General features: G+C 36.8%; 1 long non-coding RNA gene across 1 annotated transcript; it reads right to left on the bottom strand.

Moving 5' to 3' along the window:
- Positions 1–340: 340 nt before the first annotated feature.
- On the bottom strand, positions 341–12,994 carry LOC308189538. The gene is made up of 2 exons (XR_013946428.1): positions 12,857–12,994; positions 341–2,527 (listed from the first exon to the last, which is right to left on the bottom strand). It is a non-coding gene; the product is annotated as an uncharacterized lncRNA (long non-coding RNA).
- Positions 12,995–17,080: the final 4,086 nt, after the last annotated feature.

Raw genomic sequence — 17,080 nt, 5'->3', positions numbered from 1 at the left:
CTTTTTTTTTGTTTTATAGTAAATATTCCCAATATTCCTACTAAAAGTATAGTATAGCACTCATATGATACTCTTCCTAGGAGTACATTGCTACAGAATTGATCAGGTAGATAAAACTGGAGAAAAGGAAAGAGAATAAGCAGAGTAGACGAGGAAATTCAGAAAGAATAATGAGCCAGTAGTTAAAAGATATGGTTATTGAAGAGAAAATTGTAAGTGGCTAAGGAGAAACTTGTTCCCAGTAAAACGATGGTAAAAAAAAGTCTGAAAAAAAAGCCACAGTTACAGTAGTAGCTCATTTAATCATGGAAGCTATTGATTCTTAATTCATTGAGGAAAGTGACTGTAGGATCTATTGGTCATATGTTGTTCCATTAAGAAAACCTTTTGCAGAGTTGTTCATGACAGTAGTTACTGTGGCAGAGAGCCATATGATGAATCCTAGAAATTTAACTTTGTACGTATGGCTGAGATGCAGCGTCTGGGTACTTGCCAGCTTCTAGGGACTGTAGACATAATCCTTATACAGTCATGTTCTAGATTGTCTGAAAAATGGACAAAGAAAGGGAAAGACACAGGAGCAATGTTCAGCTTGTTTGCTTAAAAAATAGTCTCTTGGCTCTATTATTTACAATGATTCCTTCTCAGTGAAGGCTTCAGGGAAAGGCATACACAGGGAAACCTCTGCCTCCCCCTACACCACACACTCCTGCAGTAAACTGAAGAAAAAAAAGAAAGAAAAAGAAAGCCTTTCTAAAAATGGAGACCTGAAAACAAACTGACTATGGGATATTCGTCTTCCTGTAGGAACCTCTCCCCAGCCACAATTGTTTCAGCAGTCCATGTTCCAGAATGTTATGGCTAGGTAATGTTTGTTCAAGATGTATTGCTACTCTTGTATAAAATATTCTGGTCATTCCCATAACATTCTCAATATGTAGCAAGTATGTATTTCATGGTCTCCATTGTTTAAAACCAAAGCTTGAACTAACGTCATGACAACATTTATAGTGGACACAATGAGGTAGTTATCTTCATTAAGGCATAACCTGGTAGTTACCTTCTGCGTGTTTTCCCCTTGCTTTCCTTCCTTTTGTAGTTACATCAATAGAATAAACAGAGCTTGGTGTTTTCTACCCTTCATCTCAACCTTTTCTATTACAGGCAGGACAGAATAAATAAAAATTCCAGTACAACTTTTGTCCTAAAATGTTACAGTCCTCGGTAAGACCTTAATATCATAGCTATGGACCACTGGAACAACTGCTTTTATTAGATTAAAATGCCATTAAGCAGAAGAATTTCATCATTATTCTGTTCTTGCTATGGATATCGATGCTCTGATGTTGCTGAGTTTGTTCCTTCAGCATCTAAGCTCTTCAGCATCTAGCTCTAAGCAGCTGAATATTTGCTACAGTAACAATTTCACATAGACATGACTAATTACATTAAGCTTGGTGATACTGTCAATTTCTTAGGCTTGTGGTGGCTGGACCAACCTACTGTAATCCTCTCCAAGTTTATTACAACTGCTTTCCATAAGCAGTGCAAACTCAGTGATATACATGCATCAAACTACCCTACAAAAATTTATATATGCCTAACATTCAGTCAGAAGAAAAGATAATTTCAAACATAAAACTGTACTCAGACTTAGAATAGAATTTTCTACAATGAACAAGCACTTATGGTATATGCTGCAATGCTTCAGGAGGTAGGGAAGGAAAGAATATAATGTACTTCTTGCTGTTAATTTACAAACAGTAGGCTTTTTCTTGACATTCATATGCTAAAAGAACTGCCAATATTGGTAATATTTGATATATTGTGCTCATTCAGTTGACTCTCTTCCACAATAACAGCATATTTGCATGCATCCAAACAGAGGTACTCCGTATTTTCAGAAACACTTGATAAAAATGATGTAACTTATAGAATAAGGTTTGAACAGTACTCCTTATTCTAATTCATTTTTGTCTTTATGAAATAAAACATTGTTTTTGAGTAGCTAGGTCATTTCCATCTATAAAAAGCATAGAAATCACTGTTTAGTCTCGTATTTCCCAATCCCTTCAATCCATTTAGCTTAGCAGATGTACAGAGGCACACAGATGGAAACAAATCATTCCTTTTCAAGCTTGTTGTTTAAGAAAATAATCAGGACAGCAAGCTGATGGCACTGTTCCTGTCTTCTTTGAACTCCAACCATTGCAAAGGAGATATGGGGATAAAAAGCACATTAATTTCTAGAAAACCATGATTTCCATGCATCTTGCCTAATTTCCAGTCTATCTTGTTGCCCTAAGTCAGTCCTGTTTAAGTGACTTTCCTCATTGACTCTGAGCAGCATGCTGCATTGCAAGGGCTTCTGTTGAAATTAATTGTTCACCCAAACTAGGGGTGCTGTTAGCATCTGAGTGTGGGTACACATGCTGTCTTCTTCCTATGATGGGATGGGACAAGATGAGCTGCAGTTGTACATCATTTTCTCTCTTCCTTTTCCTTCATTTCCTATACGTAGCTTCCACTGGAGAATCAAAACATCAGTAGGAAAGTCAGCGTGCCCTGTGCATCAGGTTAGCTGAACTGCAGGATTAATTGCAGACTACTCCATCGCTGTAGTTTAAATGCAATCAAGGAAGAGATATTGCTGAATATCAGGTTAGCAGAAGCTAACCTATTACACATACTTCTGCAATTGCATCATACTATTCTATGTTCTTGGTGATAGGATTCAGAAAAAAGCCACAGTGGTGCTCAATGCTTTGATGAGCAGCCACCTGTACTACAAGATGTACAGATGCTCAGGCTTTTATGTCTTTAAAGTCAGTATTCTGCAAGCCAGTCACTCAGACCAGCAATTGGGTAACAGTCTCAAACAGCAATCATGGCTCACTCAGGAATTTCAAGTGATATTTGGACCCTACAGGACTTTCCTTGTGGGAACTTGTCATGACAAGTTTGCCCTGACAGAGGGCTTTAAAAAAGAAGAGAAATATATATTACTTCATGCAAGGCAAAAAGCATTTAGGAGAAGTTTAAAACAATTCTATACACAAGGGTTCAACCTGCATTTTTGAAAATTCAACTTTGTAGGCAAATCCCACCACTGAAAAGAAAACAATCACCTTGTTTTAAGCAGATAAAAGTGGCACACTTTTGATGGCTTCTCCTTTCTTTTCAAACTTCCTCCTATTTGACAGATTCTTGAGATTTTCTGTTTCCTTTGATCCCAGGATTACTGACTTTTGTACATTGTATTCCTCCCAAGCATTCTTATACCAATACAGCCAACATACAAGCATTTTTCTCTGGAGCTTTGAAGAGGTATGTACAGGTTGTACCATTGTTTTGCCTTTTTTCTTTTTAAAAAACTCTTCCTTTACTGCTTTCTTTTATCTAATTCTTAGCTTTTGAGCAGGCAAACAACAATACAAAGCTAAACCCATTAGTCATTGAAAGTACCTACATCACCCATCATCAGAATGTGTTTTGTTTCTTCTGCAGCTGCACACCGCACAAAAACACATTCATGTAACCCCACACAAATGGGGATGTTTTGAAGGCACAGTGAAAACAAAGAAAAAGAGCAAAAGAAGCAAAAAAGTTGAGTAGAAATATCTTTAATTGCTTTCTTACTGAAATTAAACTGTATTCTTCAAGGTATCTAAGGTATAAGTTAACATATGGAAAGTACTATTAGACATGATTACAAAATACACTTCTATTTTAGGATAGTTCTTAAGACAATGCTTACATGCAGTTTCACTTAGTGTGACTCTTACTGTATTAGTAAACAGAGGCTGAAATTGGAAGACAACAGTAACAGTGAATTGGAAGTGTAGTGGAAAATTACAGGTGTAGTATGCAAGTTGAAAGCTGTTCTTATAATTCAGACTCAAGTGTTTATATTTCTAGAGAAAAATAAGTACCTAAGTTGCATATAGGGTCGGGGGGGGGGAAATCAGAAAAGTGATTTATTTGGGTTGAGCAGAAACAGCAATAATTCAGACTTGCCACAAAAGTCAATACTATGTCCAAATTTCTTTTCCAGAAGAGAAATCCTTCATTTAGGCTTGGGTTAATATTTCCAGCCTCTGAAGCAAACACTTTAAGAAGCACTACAATGCCTTTTTTTTTTTTTTAATGTCATAATAAGGTCAGGATTAATGCTCATTGGATTTGCTGAAATAAATGAAGCTCATCTGCATCATAAATGAACTACATATATCCATCTCTGTTCAAAATGAATGCAGATTTGCCTTTTGTTATGGGTTTATACATTACCTTGCATAATGAATTCAACAAAATACAGGCTCAAATTTCACACACACACTCAGACACTTTCCATGTATTACCTATTCCATGTGAAGCTATGAAACAGGAGTAAATAAGCAGTTTGTATTCTGTAAAATAATTAATAGATTTGAATTATAAGCCATCTTGAAGAGTCAGAATTAAATTGAACATTCAGCTTGAAATCTAGCAAATACAGAATAAACTTAGTTTCCTAGAATACCACATTACAAATACAAATAAAACAATTAACACACAATACAGATAACAACCAAAAGAGCAAACCCCAGTAGCAACATATTGAAGTCCAGGTGCCAAATTGCTGCTGAAGAGCTGTTGTTACTAGGTGGGTTACAATGCAAAGCATGAGAAGAGTTCCCATGGAAATGTTGCTTTTAAGGAATTATTACTTTTATGTGGTTTTGCTGCAAGCAAGCATATGGATAATACTACTAATTTAAGTAACTAATAAATAGTTCCTAAAGAATAAACATACTGTACACACCCTTACTAGGCAAAATGCTGTCATGCCCATTAGCTTTTATTCCATATTTTCACCTCTGAGTGAAACAAAGTCAATCTCCTCTGTCAGTTCTCCCCATAGGGCCTCCAATAACCAGTGTTTAAAGGCTTTGGAGGGCCAGAGGCAGTGAGAAGGCATGGAATTTTAGGGGCTGTCATAAGGAACTTCAGATGGCAGCAGGAAATCCAAATCCTTCCCATCAGCCACTTTGGCAAACATTTCCAAAGCTCTGTAGGAGTGAGCTGGGATTCATTAATCCATACATCCCTGGGCTTCAGGTGTAGTTCAGGAGGCTCAGATTTTTAGCATAAATAATGCAATCAGCGTTATTGTTAACAGGTGGTTGTTGGCCTCATTTTGTGAAGAAAGATTATTATTAATATCAGCATAAACTTGTGTTATGTGTACTAAACAACTAGGTAGTTGTAAAAATTACAAAAACAAAGATTGAATATAGCACTGACACATAATCCTCATGGAACAAGGCTATGCAGTAGGAATAGGCCAATAGCTAATAATACAAAATCATAGTAACAAGTAAACATATATTGTATCATGACAATAAAAAGGAAAGAGTAGCCAGGAAACAAACTATTTCCAAAATCAAACAGAACTGACCTAAGGCTTGGAAGCAATGGAGTAGAAGAGAGGTTAATCTGATCATGCAGCAATCTTTATGACCCCTTTATGTTGATAGGATCATTCCTCTTAAGAGGTATTAAAACCTTTGGAGGAATAAATATGCTAAATTATGCTGAGATAAAAATGCTCATCAAGTTTTATATTGCTAGTCTTCAGTAAGCTGCAGATATCCATACTGTGAAGTCTGCCCATGGTACCTCAACTGCCTCTGTATCTGAAGGCAAGGTGCTGATTTTGATTAACCTGTTTCTGCAGGAATTTATTGATTTGTCCCATGTGTTCCCTCACTGCTTCAGTAGTCTTCTCACTTCAGCATTTAGAAGACAATTAGGTTTTCCATTTGCTTCAAATAAAAATAATGCTAGTGAAATATAAACAGTCATGAATGAAACCTGCTTTTAATTAAATTTAAATTAAGATGCCTATAATTTAAACTTTTGGAAGAAATTGAAAAATCCAGAATTTCTTATACATATTGTGAACACAGGAACATGAGTATAAACACTGAAATAAGACTGAAAAATCAATCAACTTGGATGCTTTGAACCATCTGGAAGTCAAACAACATTGCATGAGAAAAGCAAAAGGACCATACAAAAGGGAAAATATTTAATGAAAATAATTAAGCAAATGTTTTCCTTTAATTATGATGTATTACTGTTAACGATGTTCACTTCCCACTTTTAGCTCCTACAATTGTCTTCCTTTGTAACATCTAATCACAAAACACAAACTGCCTCAGCATAATTTAATTCTTTTGGGTGTAATAAGCTTAATGCTTTATATAGCAGTGCTAAAACTAACAACTGTATGTGGTCCTGGACATGTGAGGTGTAACTCATCATATAAACCACAATGTATAAATACCCCAAAGTAGACAAAGCTATAAAATACTCTGAGTGCATTTCAGAAGTGTCAGCAAATTGTGTAACACAAGTATTTGTCCAGGAGAACTTTCTAGGCACTAAAAATATATTTACAAAGCATGAATGAAATTTTCCTTTCTCAAGAATCTACAGCATAGGAGGACCATACATACTATACTCTATAAACCCTAAATAATCAGATGCAGTTTCAAAAATATTTGAATTAAACTAAGTTATCAATGATTTTCAAATAATAAATAATTAAAAAATAAAATAAAACCCCAGTTCCTTGATTTTTTCCTATCTGCCAGAAAAATCCCAGTAAAAGTAATAATGCTTTCAAGGGGGAGGGGAAAGACAGCTCAAGTCAAACTGTCAGTAGGTCTGTTTGCCTTTTTTAAGGCCAAAGCAACTTCTGGGTGTACTATCAAATCCCCCATGAAAAAGCAGCAAGCCTTTAGTTTAAAGGAGAAATTTTCTGTGTATAAACGTGTGCTATAACCTTGTAGACTCATAAGGATCAATATTTGCATTAATATCAACAGTTAAATTATCCCTTTACCCCTGCCCCCTTTTTTTCTTTTGAAATATTACATGTATTAAAATAATTTCACAATATCTTTTGAATCTGATTTTTTCATGAAAAAGTTCACTTAAGTTTACTTAAATGAGTCCCATGTCCTTTCCTATTATAAAAGATCAGTTTCAGTATGACTATTTCAAGTGTCAGTAACAAAATTTCCTGCCTATCCATAGTACTTCAGGTTATTAGAAATGAGGCATATTTCATATTCCAGTGCACCTTCTGAATTTGCTGTATTTACTTTTTTTTGCATGATCTGTTTCCTTTGCCTTGTGCAATAAAAAAAATACTAGAGCTATCAACAGACCTGAGCAATTCAGCATTTGTGTCATGATGTAGTTGTGTAGGGTTTTTTGTGTGCAAATAATTCTGTGGGAAAGTGAAACCCATGTGTATGGTTTTTACAGCTATGCAACTTGATGAACTGACATTTGCAAAAACACATCTGAGTCATAGGGCTTCCTATTTTGGGGAAAACTTCTGGAGCCTCACAGTTCACAAAAGAAACCTATGCAGACCTTTTGAGTTGACTGGGTGGTGAGACCAAATTCAACCACTTCCCATCTCCAAACGGGACACCAGTTGTTTCTCCTTTCACTGACATTGTAGCAACAGGCATAAAGTCTAATATCCGGGGAAGTACTGGACTTAAAGGTTATTCCAGACAGAAGCAGAAAGATTTTTTTTTGCATTGAACAGTTGGGAAAATATTGAACGAAGGCGTGAAACAGTAGTCTTAAGGCCAATGGGAGGGTGTAAGGATAATGCCATGGGAGTCTCTCGAGTGTTAAAGCAAAAGAAGCAGATGCTGGGGAATTACCTCCTCTCCAAAATGAAAATTTTGCTTGTCCCATTTCAGCATCTATCATAAAACTTCTGTATTTCATCTATAGTGATTGTAATGCCAAATTGATGCCAAATGCTGCTAATTGTTTTAAGACTTCATTACAAAGTAAAGCAGTTAAGAGAACTGGAGAGTGGAAAAAAACAGGGGTGTGACTATAAATAGTCATTCCTTCACTCAACTTGATACATTTGCTCATTTTATTATTTGCACTGAAACAAGGGAAATCAAGCAAAGAAAAAAAAAGAGGAAGAATAGTGAGGTTTCCTGGACTTTGTCGGACTTCTTTATTCTCAGAATTTCCTTGTCTTTTTTCACACAGCATACACACAGAAATACACTGACAGGTCTGCTCAGTTCAGGTTTACTTCCCTTTTTGCTTTACTATAAGAGCAATGATAACAATAATTAAGATATACCAGTCAGCTGATTTCACAAGAAAATCAACAAATTGCTATGGCTGGTGTGCAAAATAGTGACATTAGACAGTCTCCTGTTTTTAAACAACTTTAAAAAAAACTGATGTTTAGAGACAAAATGAGTGATACACTTCTAAATTACAGGCAGTCTTCTCCTAACTTTGAAAAGATTTCTATCCTAGTTTAAGTGTTAATTGGTTCACAGAAAAGGCCTTCTCCCATTTTTCTAAATAGTGGTTTCCAAAAAGAAGAAAGACTGAGATCCAAACCTGCTATTCAAACACCCTCAGCACCTGTGCACATTGAAATCCAGGTGTGAAAAGCCCTGGAAGTCTAGTGACACTGCAGACACTGCCCCAAAAGAAGCTGGTATGCAAAACAAAAGTGGATGGCTAAGGCCTATCTGTATTTAATGATATTTTAGTTTTGAGAATCTAAAACATTAATCTTTTTCCCCCTCGCAGGAGACCCTTCTAAATTTCTGAATGCAGACAGCACCTCTACCCAGGAAGACTGATAATACACTCATTTGCCTTTGGGAAAAAATATAAATAAAACCACATACATTTAGACCTATAGTTTTCTAAACAGAGATTGATCTCAAATTCTCAGGAATTTCACCAACAAATGCAATGTCTTGATCATTAGCTTGTCATGACAACGCAAGTGCAAAACAAACATTTCTTTAACCACCTCCCAAGTCTTCTGTCTTTTGATAAGAAACAATGCAAAGAGGAGGCTGAGTTCTCTTCCTCCCCCTCCTCCCCATCCATATCCAGAAAGGTTGGAAGCAATCTTACAGGCCTTGCAGCAAGAAGATTCAACAGCTGTAGCCTTTCCATTAGCATCTAGGAAGCCAGGCCTTAAAACAGAATAACCAGCATATAGTCTAAAGAAACTTCATTTAATTCTAAGAGTTAGAAACAGGAAGGGCTGATCATATATTAGAGAACCCAACACTATGCTAAGGTACAGTGTAGTCACCAGAGAGAGTTTTTGAAAGATACAAAAAGAATATCTAAGATAACCTAAAATATATTTAATATGGGAAGAATATCTCCTGTAATACGACTTAAAATGCAGAAGTGAAAATGAACAATGTTTGTATTCAGCAACCTGTACTTTGATCCTCATATTAGCAATTATTCAATGATTTACCCAACGCAGGTGTACATGTAAATCCCCTATGGGGCTTTCGTGTGCTCTTTTTGCTATTTGAACGTTGTCAAATATGACATTCTGGCCTTTACCTCATGCTTCCATGTGGTTCCTGACTGAAGCAGCAAGAGAGACAGCAGACTCCCCAGCACCACGCTGTGACCAGCACTCCTCCAGAGAAAGCTCCCTGTGCAGAGGTACACTCTCCTCTCAGGTGGCTTCCCATGAAATCCTTCAGAAGGAAAGCTTATAGTAAGCTTTTAAAGGGATCAGATTGTGCTCCTGGGGAGGAGTTGCTTTTATGTTCTGTTTTCTCTGAGAAAAGGATCAGCAAAACATCTGCTGTAGGATATGAGGTAGTTAGTAAAAGAGGCTTTTGATCAGCCTAGAGAAGAATCCTAGAAAATACATAGGTAGCATTACCATGCTGCTTGAACATATTTTTTTCTAATTTACCAAAGATAATTTTGTTTTTGCATGTAGTAATGATAGATGACAAAGTTTAGCTTACTCTAAGCAAGAAACTCAATTCTGGGACATACAGTAGTCTGAGAAACCTTAAGTCCTGCTGTAATTATTAAGAGCTAAGAGTGAAAACAGAGTGCTATGGAGTAAGACAGCATGAGGTCATGTAATTAAATGCAGTATTGTAGTATGCACATACCAATGTAGGCTAATGCTACTGGTATCTCTTCCTGCATGATACAGCTCCTCTTTATGAGATATCATGTAACATTTTACACTAAGCAGGCCTATCTACACATTGCACTCTTATAACTCCCAAAATGTACTATAGCCCTCACTCTGTCAGCTGTGGACACCTCAGCTACAGAGCAACCTTACAACAGTGATGCAGTTTTAGGTCTGTTTTCATCTCCTGAGAAAGCATGCCAAGAAGCCTAATAAAGTGGGCAAGCAAAATCAATCCTCAGAGAATATGCCTACATAGTCATATACATTTAAAGTCTGGAAAAACAATACTAAATGAATATTATTTAGGATGTAAAGCCAATTGTTGAAACATAGCTGTAGTAGACTCTGAAAGTGACACTTCAGCTCTGAATCAATTTCTAGGCCCTACACTGTTACCTATTTGCACTGAGGTTTGGTTGTTCACCCTTAAAAATTCCAGGAAAGATAGATGAGAAAGGATACATCGAGTCTTTTTCAAAATTTTGTGACAGTACTCACTGACATCTGGGATTGTTTCCAGTAACAACTGCCCTGAGGAAACAGCACAATCAGCAGCTATGGAGTCCAAAAATTAGAAATTAGTTTGGCATAGATATTAGTAATCCTGAGGAAAGAAGCCAACTGAAGAGCACTTTATGCATCTGGCATCTGGTGAATAGCTGCTCTGTATGGCATGGAATGATACTGTGGGCAAAGATTTGAAACACACTGGAAACAAGTGGCTTAAAACCAAGCCTTCTAGGGACTGAGAAAGATTCTGTGTTGATAACAATATGGAAAAGCTAAAATATGAGGCTCCTGGGAAAAGGGGGAACCACAAGAGAGGCATCACTAGAAATATGACTGAACAGAATTAAGTATTATTTTCCAAAACCTTAACATGCAGATAAACTAAAAATGTATCCATCTTAGTGAAGACAAAAACTGAGATTGTTAATGCAGTATTATTTATATGACAAGTAGAAAAAAGTTTTAAGATATATTTCTAGAAAATTAAAAAAAAAAAAGCTATTTTCAGCGTGAGTGAGAAACATGGACTTGGGATCTACAATATTAAAGAGACTCTGAATAACACTTCGATACAGGGTTTTGTTTTGTGTTAGATGAAAGAAGGCTGTGAATAAATTAATGTTCTTTAAATCCTAATGGGGTTAAGGCAGCAACATGATACAATTTGATTAATCTTTCCAGTAAGGAGTTGAACGCATTTGGTTTGCACTGCCATAAAACAATCACTCTTTTCTAAGTGTTTTTTTATTTTGATGGGGTATCCAATATAACATGATGTGGATTGGTTTAAAGACAGTTGTGTTTGATTATTTTCCTCTTTGTTTATTATGTTCCTACTGTTATTTTAAATAAAAGTATCTTTGCAATGCTGATGAGGACAGATTCAAAAGCTCTAATTAACAAACTCTAGACATGGGCGACTCTAAATGTATACAAATATAGAAGAAGTCTCGAGCCAAATCTGAACATGATGAGTAAATTATTCTAAGAACCATTACTTAAGTATCATCAGCAATGCCAAACAGCAAGGAACAAATTGTAAATTGAAAACATGACCTTATGTTTTCCTTAATTGCAGACACTGAAAATTTAGAGAGCCTGACCCACTAATAATTTTGAGCTCCTAAATCTCTGTTATAGAATCTTTGACATGGGGCACTGGAATAGGCCTGCAATTTCCTTTTGTAACTCCTCTGGCCACTGTTTTTTGGATTCATTTTCTTCATCCACTGTACAGGGAGATACACAGAACTATAACCCTACAAATAAGCCTACAAGGCTCCTTTAGCTTTTAGCAAGAGCAAGTTCTCTAACTTCTTGCACTCCAGCCCATTCCTCAGTTCAACCTCTAATGTAGTTGCCTCTTAAGCAAAGAAGGAATCATGTTTTGTCTGGTGAGCTTTTCATGGAAACATCTACCACCTCCATCAGCAGGCACAGAACATTCGCCTACATGTTTGTATTGAATAGGTATTAAAAGACTATTTTTCTCAGAAGTCAACCCTGCTGAGCAAAAAGAGAGGGCAATATTTCTATTTTGTCAGACTACATGCAATCAGCAGCTTCACATACACAAGGAAGAAAAAATCAAAACAAAAGGCAAGTATGTGGAGAGAGCCTTCTTCAGCTGATCTCCAAATCCACATCTGAAGCCCTCAAGCTACCTCTAAAATTAAAAGTATTTACTGATAGCTAAAAATAGTTATTTTTTGCTTTAGGATATCTCAGAGTATAAGAGCCAGGAGCAAGGCCATTCACTACTTTATAATTGTCAAAGTTAGCTTGCACCACTATAGTTGCTGGTGTTAAGAGGCTATTTGTGCCTAACAGAGAGAAACTACCCTCAGCTGATCCTTGAGGGAAGTTTCTTGCAGCCTAACCTTCCTAGCACAGATGCCTGGTTCACCTTTCCGAACACACAGGCAAGCTCCCTCTGCTGGGGACTTGATGCGCTTCATAAGGGAGAAATGCAGGCCTTGTTTTGTAAGGCAGAGCCCTCCTTCAACATTGAGGGAACTCCTTGCTCATTTCTCGACAGAGCCAGGGATCAGGAATAACTCCTATTACTCACAGTATAGCCAGACTTAGAAAGAAAGAGAAGCATTTGTTTATAAAATTTCCTTCTGGTTGTTGTTTGTTTAAGATGTATATTTCAGTAGATGTATAGTGAGCTGAAGAAATTAGTCTTTTAAGGCAGATTTATAGCCAGCACCACCACACTGACATTGAGTTCTGCTACATTTCAGCAAAACATATTTGTTTTGGTGTTAGCATTTCAATTTAGCATTCTCTAGACTCTGTTTAGAAAAAAAAAAAACTCACCTGTGGCTTAGTAAAGAACCAGCTTCCTCATAAGCCCATTGAGAATACTGAAATCTGCTGTCACTGATAAAGGCAGAGTTTTCTTGAGCATCTATCCTCTCCTGGCAGGCTACAGCCTCATGAGCTAGGCATTACCCTTCTCACTAAATATAGTAGAACTGTCAGCTTAGGCTTTTATATGCCAGCTGATATTTTTCTTGGTGTCCAGCTGAGCCCAATTATAGGAAAAAAGCACGAGGATACTACTCAGATGCCTGCAGTGCCAGGTTAATAGCCTTGCCCTTCCTGACACCTTTCCACCAATAAGAAAGCAAGTTAATTAGTTTAACTATTAACTGCTACTCTATGAGTCAGGATGAATCCCCTGAATAACAGTCCAATATCCTTTATTTCTTATCCAGGTCAGAAGATGCTATTAGACTGGCAGTTCATGCCTCTCATTCTCCAGCTGTGTGCTGATGATTTAAATGTCTGTCTTTGAAGAACCTTTTCTTTGAGAAAGGAAAGGTTGTCTCTAAAAAGGTGGCTGATACCCCCCTCTACACTCTTCCCTTTTAAAAAATCACTGCCATTGCACAGTGTGCACTTGCCTGGATGTATTTCAGACCAAAGCAGCCTAGTAATGTTTTACGGCTTACTCTCTTGATCCATTCATTTGTCTAACTAAAACATCTAATTTACCGTTTCTGGCAGAGTGAATGCTAAGGCATATCAGCTTTGAAGTAAAAACTGAAAATTCTGCCATTTCTTGACATTTATACCACAGAGATGTTCAACCACTTGATAGACAAGACGTTACTATATTTGTTAATCAGATAAAATGACGGAAATCCAACCACGACTGAAAAATTGTGTTTGCGTTCTAATACTGAGTTCTCACTGATACAGCCGAATAGAGAAATATAGATCTGAAACTAAACCCATTGCTTCAGAAGCTGACAAAATCTTCAGTGCAATTTCTCCTCCCACTATATCTTTCTGTGCTTTTGTGGCTTTTTAAATCCATAGGCTCACACGCCCACACAGAGCAACTAAATGAATCATTTTCCTCTGCGACTTCCCCCATGTCTACCAAGATTTATATATTTTTTTTAATCTTTTAAAATTGAATAACCAAAGACTGTTAGCAGTTGTATGTATATAAATTAAGAGAAACAACCAAGGAAATACAACTTCTAAAAATGCCACCGATGGCGTAAGTTCCATAAAGGGCTTCAAATGAGGTCACACTTGCATTTAAAGACAGTGTGTGTTATGCTGATCAGACCACCAGTTCCCTTTCCAAGGGAGGTTCCCTGTTAAGAATATCTGATCACTTCCATATACGAGAGCAATCCCACTGAGGTAACAGGCATATATGATTGTAAAGTTTGGTTCAGCCTACTGAAATATCTGAGAACAGGGAAACACCCATTTTACTCCACAGCTGCTTTCTTCGAGCATCTCAATTCAAAAGTGTTCTAGTACTGCTGGCTAATACCAAGAAAACGTACGTGATACTCCTACAAACTCCATGAAAGTGTACTCCATTCCATACTATAAAAAAGAAAGAAGTCAAAGAAAAATAGCTAGAGAAAATCGTGACACAATGTTGGGGAAAGCTGTAACCTATGATGAAATAAAGTCTCTTAGGATCATAGCTGAATACATCAGTCTGACCAGCAAGCTGCTTACCAAACAGAATCCACATTTCTCTTTTCAGTAGTAGGAAGTAGCCAAAAAAACAAACAAAAAAAACACACCCAAACCACCAGGATATGTGAGCATATATATTATGTCTCATATTCTCTAAAATCTAGAATGTAGTTTGCATTTACATTTTTATAATTAAGAAACAAAGTTGAGATTTCCTGTGGACAAGATATCATACCATGTGTTACCTATATGTGTAACACTAATTTTAAAATACTATTTAAATATGAGTAAAGTGCCACTTTCAAACACAATTTTTTCTCTCTTTTCTTTTGAAAGAGGTATAATTTTTTCCTGTGTTGAAAAAAAAATCATGATTTGTGGGCAAAATTTATTTTCAACTGTATTTTGTATGGTACGTAGAGCAAGGACAGCACGTGCATCTGACTGTTTTTGTTTGTTTGTTGTTTTGTTGCTGTTTGATAGGAGGAGCTGTGACATTTGTGTTAAATGAGTAAGGCTGAAGAAACAGAAAAAGAGACAGCTACATATGTGTGTACATTGATAGGATGAATACCCAGTTACCTAGAGCGAAGTCTGCTGCAAACATTGCAGCATTACCTGTCCCTTCTAGACAATTGCAGTGCAATTGCTTGGGATAGCTAACAAAACAGACAGAATGCTAGCCATAATGACTACCGAGGAATGCTTATAAACAGTGAAATTTGTAACTGTGCTAGGAGCTAACACACTATTTTCTTCTGAGAATTCACTCAGGGTAGATCACGTGAAGAATTTGAAGGGAGCCATTTAAAATACAAAGATGGATTTCATGGAGATTTGCCTTTGTGTTGTTTAGACTTAGAAAATGCATAGACATTGAAGAGGGCTTTATTTCTACAGTGCTTACTATTACTGACCGGAACTACCACAGTCTCCTGTAAATAGCTCATCTTTCTGCTGTTTTTTTCAAGGTGCAGAGATTTTACCTTTAGAGATGGTTAGGAAATGGCTAAACATCTCCCAGCTCATTTTCTAACTAAGAATTTGTAGCAGGAAAATAGTGGTCTGTAAATACAAATTTTCACTGTTCCTCTCCCTTTCTTTTCACTTTCACTATGCAAGAAGCAAATTTCTTATTCATTATAAGCTTTTTGATTAATTAGGTAAACAAATTAGCTAATACAGTTTAAATAGCTATAACAAATAGAGGTATATGATACCAGAAAATGTTGTCAAGTTTCTGCTGACTGTAATCACTGCAGTGAAGCGTACCTCTCCTTCCCTTCATTATCAGTCTGGGTGCCCGGTGCTTTCCCTAACGCAGTTAAACATATCATTGCAACCACAACACTCAGGTTTCACTGGAACAAATGATAATCTTAAAGCAATTCATTACGATTTCTACCCTTTCAGGTGACAGCCAGGCAACTGGTTTATATCTGTGCCATTTAAATAAAGTATCGAGTAATTTGGAGGAAACAATGTACATACCCAAAAACTAAATGTGTGCATAGAAGAAGAAATCTTTGGTTTGAAGTATTTTGTAAGGGGTTTCTAGTTTTCTCTCTGCCCAGATTAAGAACTGTCTTCAGCACGACTGCAAACAGGCTTTCTGACAGGTGGGAGTACGAGCCAACAGTGGAGTCTTTACAATGGTGAACTTGGGGGCTTCTCTTTTTCTGCAAAACAGGTGTTACACAGCAAGCAGCAATACAAGCTCCTACATGATGATCTGCTTCCAGTTTGGTGGGTGAAAGTTTAGCTCATTCTTCCCTGTTCTTCCACATTTGCTGGCTGACATGACAGCTAAAAAACCTTGGAGGGATCATTTTCTCTTTAGTTCTGTCAGTGATGTACTATGCTGTTTATACACTGGAAACAGGACTGAAATATAACCAATTTCTTATGTGATAGCAATTGTCAGGCAAGAATGTTCTGGTAACTCAAAATCAGGACTGAAGAAAAATATAAAAATATTTTGACAGTATTTCTTATTCATCCAAAAACGTGGAAAGCCCTTAACTGAGCAAGTAACAGCAGCTATCTGGGGAGATAATGATGCCTACCACGAAAACAAAACAAAGCCAAAAAAGCTTTCTTTAAATATTTTTCTTTTATGAATACCAAAAATGCTAGAAAACATTGTATTAATACTTTTAGAACCTTTGTTTGCATTAAATACAAACATGTTGAAGTTGCTGGGAAGATACGAGCATATAGCGATCCAACTAAGGCAGCCTGAATTTCAAAATCATCACAAGTGAAAGGTTTGCCTGTCCGTAGCAAAATAGTAGTTTTTCATGTGAAAATTCTCACACCAAAACTTTGTGGATGTTTCCTTCCATGTCACAAAGCAAATTTACAACATTGTCTCAGCCCCAGATTGATTCCAGGAAGCCCACCTGAATCCACCACTATGTAGCGCAAACAATAATACCATTTCTCCAGGAACATTGGTGTTCTGCTAGTAGTGAACAAAACAAATTTTACATGTGTACGGAGTGAGAAACAGCTGTTTCCATCTCCTCTCCACACAGTGCAGGTGTATTTCTAGGCAGCTTGCTGGTGGTCCTGTACCTCTCACTCAGA

Source organism: Anser brachyrhynchus (assembly GCF_964034855.1).
Source record: "Anser brachyrhynchus genome assembly, chromosome: 2".
Taxonomy (NCBI): domain Eukaryota; kingdom Metazoa; phylum Chordata; class Aves; order Anseriformes; family Anatidae; genus Anser; species Anser brachyrhynchus.
Note: the sequence above shows the minus strand (reverse complement) of the source record. Positions and strands in the feature narration are given on the sequence as shown.